The following is a 5,000-nucleotide window of genomic DNA, read 5'->3' on the forward strand; positions in this document are numbered from 1 at the left end:
AACGCAAGCCAACGGCCATCGTGCGGCCTAAGGCCAACCGCCTAGCCATGAGGGGCACCGTAGTGCATTTTCCTTGCCGTCGGTGTGGCCGTCGTGCCCACGCCTTGGCCAACGCAGGGCAACGGCCGTCGTGCGGCCTATTGCCCACCTCCTAGCCGTGAGGGGCACCGTCGTGCATTTTCCCAGCATGGCTACAGAGGTTTACCCGTGGCCTTGGGAGCAAAACCCCACGGCAGTTGTGCTTTTTTCTTGCCGTCGGTGAGGCCGTCGTGCCCATGCCTTAGCCAATGCAAGGCAACGGCCGTCGTCCGTCCTAAGGCCCACCGCCAAGCCGTGAGGGGCACCGTCGTGCATTTTTCTTGTCGTCGGTGTGGCCGTCGTGCCCACGCCTTAGCCAACGCCGGGCAACGGCCGTCATGCGGCCTAAGGCCGCCATGAGGGGCACCGTCGTGCGTTTTTCCAGCATGGCTACAGAGGTTTACCCGTTGCCTTGGGAACAAAACCCCACGGCAGTCGTGCGTTTTCCTTGCCATCGGTGAGGCCGTCGTGCCCATGCTTAAGCCAATGCAAGGCAACGGCCGTCGTGCGGCCTAAGGTCTACCGCCTAGCCATGAGGGGCACCGTCGTGTGTTTAACTTGCCGTCGGTGTGGCATCGTGCCCATGCCTTAGCCAACACAAGGCAACGGCCGTCGTGCGGCCCAAGGCCCACCGCCTAGCCACGAGGGGCACCGTCGTGTGTTTTTCTTGCCATCGGTGTGGAATCGTGGCCATGCCTTAGCCAACGCAAGGCAACGGCCGTCATGCGGCCTATGGCCGACCGCCTGGCCATGAGGGGCACCGTCGTGCGTTTTTCTTGCCGTCGGTGTGGCCGCCGTGCCCATGCCTTAGCCAACGCAGGGCAACGGCCGTCGTGCGGCCTAAGGCCCACCGCCTAGCCATGAGGGGCACCGTCGTGCGTTTTATTTGCCGTCGGTGTGGCATCGTGCCCATGCCTTAGCCAACGCTAGGCAACGGCCGTCGTGCGGCCTAAGGCCAAACGCCTAGCCATGAGGGGCACCGTAGTGCATTTTCCTTGCCGTCGGTGTGGCCGTCGTGCCCACGCCTTGGCCAACGCAGGGCAACGGCCGTCGTGCGGCCTATTGCCCACCTCCTAGCCGTGAGGGGCACCGTCGTGCATTTTCCCAGCATGGCTACAGAGGTTTACCCGTGGCCTTGGGAGCAAAACCCCACGGCAGTTGTGCTTTTTTCTTGCCGTCGGTGAGGCCGTCGTGCCCATGCCTTAGCCAATGCAAGGCAACGGCCGTCGTCCGTCCTAAGGCCCACCGCCAAGCCGTGAGGGGCACCGTCGTGCATTTTTCTTGTCGTCGGTGTGGCCGTCGTGCCCACGCCTTAGCCAACGCCGGGCAACGGCCGTCATGCGGCCTAAGGCCGCCATGAGGGGCACCGTCGTGCGTTTTTCCAGCATGGCTACAGAGGTTTACCCGTTGCCTTGGGAACAAAACCCCACGGCAGTCGTGCGTTTTCCTTGCCATCGGTGAGGCCGTCGTGCCCATGCTTAAGCCAATGCAAGGCAACGGCCGTCGTGCGGCCTAAGGTCTACCGCCTAGCCATGAGGGGCACCGTCGTGTGTTTAACTTGCCGTCGGTGTGGCATCGTGCCCATGCCTTAGCCAACACAAGGCAACGGCCGTCGTGCGGCCCAAGGCCCACCGCCTAGCCACGAGGGGCACCGTCGTGTGTTTTTCTTGCCATCGGTGTGGAATCGTGGCCATGCCTTAGCCAACGCAAGGCAACGGCCGTCATGCGGCCTATGGCCGACCGCCTGGCCATGAGGGGCACCGTCGTGCGTTTTTCTTGCCGTCGGTGTGGCCGCCGTGCCCATGCCTTAGCCAACGCAGGGCAACGGCCGTCGTGCGGCCTAAGGCCCACCGCCTAGCCATGAGGGGCACCGTCGTGCGTTTTATTTGCCGTCGGTGTGGCATCGTGCCCATGCCTTAGCCAACGCTAGGCAACGGCCGTCGTGCGGCCTAAGGCCAAACGCCTAGCATCGTGCCCGTGCTTTAGCCAACGCAGGGCAATGGCCATCGTGCGGCCTAAGGGCAACCGCCTAGCCATGAGGGGCACCGTCGGCCGTTCTTCTTGCCGTCGGTGTGGCCATCGTGCCTATGCCTTAGCCAACGCAGGGCAACGGCCGTCGTGCGGCCTAAGGCCCACCGCTTAGCCATGAGGGGCACCGTCGTGCGTTTATCTTGCCGTCGGTGTGGCATTGTGCCCTTGCCTTAGCCAACGCAAGGCAACGGCCGTCGTGTGGCCTAAGGCCTACCGCCTAGCCATGAGGGGCACCGTCGGGCGTTTTTCTTGCCGTCGGTGTGGCATCATGCCCTTGCCTTAGCCAACGCAAGGCAATGGCCGTCGTGTGGCCTAAGGCCTACCACCTAGCCATGAGGGGCACTGTCGTGCGTTTTTCTTGCCGTTGCCTTAGCCAACGCAAGGCAACGGTCGTCGTGTGGCCTAAGGCGCACCGCTTAGCCATGAGGGGCACCGTCGTGCATTTTTCTTGCTGTGGATGTGGCGTCGTGCCCATGCCTTAGCCAACGCAAGCCAACGGCCGTCGTGCGGCCTAAGGCCTATCGCCTTGCCATGATGGGCACCGTCGTGCGTTTTTCACGTCGTCGGTGTAGTGTCGTGCCAATGCTCCGTCATGCGGCCTAAGGCTCACCGCCTAGCCTTGTTTTCGCTTATTTTTATCTTTTTAAGCATACATGTTGAGTCTCGTTAATGTCCACCGCCGTATGTCTTTGAAATTCATAAATTGCTTTTTTTTTTAATTAAACTATATTTTTGTATTTTTTATTATTTTTTATTATTTTTTTGTTTTTATTTTTGTTCAATTCAATCTTGGAAATTTTTTATTTTTTTTTATTTTTTTTGTTTTTATTTTTGTTCAATTCAATCTTGGAAAATTTTTATTATTTTTTATTGTTTTTATTGTTTTTATTTTTGTTCAATTCAATCTTGGAAATTTGTTTTATATTTGTTTCAAGCACCCATGTGTAGGTGTGTTAAATACACACTAAATTGCCATCTATTGGTGGCTATATTTGTGAGACGAAAAGGGTGTGGGTCTACTAACGGTTTGAGTTTTTTAGTTTCAAGACTATCAGGGAGAGTTGAGATGCTTGACCTGTCAAGGCCATAGGAAGGCCGTCGGTACTAGAAACACGTTAGACATCATCGTTGGGCATGTAAGGGCACTTAAATTCTTTCTTTGCCTCAAAATTTCAAGAGTCGGTCGGTTGAGCGGGCGTCGTGCACGGCGGTCGTTCGTTTACGTCATTTTTGTGTGTGCTGCGTGCCTTACGTTGCATGATCTTGGCATCCAAGCTGGCATCGGTGACCGATTGGGGTTGTCGATGCACGGCGTGGGTGCTCAGACGGTGCAGTTCGTGACGGCGCGTGGGTAGCGGTGGGCATGTTTGGGCTGGTCGGATCCCCGCTGGTGCGGTGACGTCTTCCTTCACATTCCCCTTCAATCGTTGGCGCAAGAGCAGCATCGTTAGCCTTGGCCGCCCACGGGTTTCCTGTGTTGCATACCTATTAGAAGGAATTCGGATGCCACAACATTCAACGTTCTCCCAACGCCGTCCCGCCCGGTCGGGCTGCGGTGGCGTCGGGGAACCGCAAAGGCGAGGCCGTGTTCCGAGTCGCAGCCAAGCGATGCGTCTCGGCCCACGAACTGTAGCCCGAGCTCTTGGACGCGGAACACCGGCCCTGCGTTGGCTAAAGCACGGGCACGATGCTAGGCGTTTGGCCTTAGGCCGCACGACGGCCGTTGCCTAGCGTTGGCTAAGGCATGGGCACGATGCCACACCGACGGCAAATAAAACGCACGACGGTGCCCCTCATGGCTAGGCGGTGGGCCTTAGGCCGCACGACGGCCGTTGCCCTGCGTTGGCTAAGGCATGGGCACGGCGGCCACACCGACGGCAAGAAAAACGCACGACGGTGCCCCTCATGGCCAGGCGGTCGGCCATAGGCCGCATGACGGCCGTTGCCTTGCGTTGGCTAAGGCATGGGCACGATTCCACACCGATGGCAAGAAAAACACACGACGGTGCCCCTCGTGGCTAGGCGGTTGCCCTTAGGCCGCACGATGGCCATTGCCCTGCGTTGGCTAAAGCACGGGCACGATGCTAGGCGTTTGGCCTTAGGCCGCACGACGGCCGTTGCCTAGCGTTGGCTAAGGCATGGGCACGATGCCACACCGACGGCAAATAAAACGCACGACGGTGCATGGGCACGACGGCCTCACCGATGGCAAGGAAAACGCACGACTGCCGTGGGGTTTTGTTCCCAAGGCAACGGGTAAACCTCTGTAGCCATGCTGGAAAAACGCACGACGGTGCCCCTCATGGCGGCCTTAGGCCGCATGACGGCCGTTGCCCGGCGTTGGCTAAGGCGTGGGCACGACGGCCACACCGACGACAAGAAAAATGCACGACGGTGCCCCTCACGGCTTGGCGGTGGGCCTTAGGACGGACGACGGCCGTTGCCTTGCATTGGCTAAGGCATGGGCACGACGGCCTCACCGACGGCAAGAAAAAAGCACAACTGCCGTGGGGTTTTGCTCCCAAGGCCACGGGTAAACCTCTGTAGCCATGCTGGGAAAATGCACGACGGTGCCCCTCACGGCTAGGAGGTGGGCAATAGGCCGCACGACGGCCGTTGCCCTGCGTTGGCCAAGGCGTGGGCACGACGGCCACACCGACGGCAAGGAAAATGCACTACGGTGCCCCTCATGGCTAGGCGGTTGGCCTTAGGCCGCACGATGGCCGTTGGCTTGCGTTGGTTAAGGCATCGGCACGATGGCTCACCGACGGCAAGAAAAACGCACGACGGTGCCCCTCATGGCTAGGCGGTTGACCTTAGGCCACACGACGGCCGTTGCCTTGCGTTGGCTAAGGCATGGGCACGACGCCACACCCACGGCAAGAAAAATG

Source organism: Coffea arabica, chromosome 11e, assembly GCF_036785885.1.
Source record: "Coffea arabica cultivar ET-39 chromosome 11e, Coffea Arabica ET-39 HiFi, whole genome shotgun sequence".
Lineage (NCBI taxonomy): Eukaryota > Viridiplantae > Streptophyta > Magnoliopsida > Gentianales > Rubiaceae > Coffea > Coffea arabica.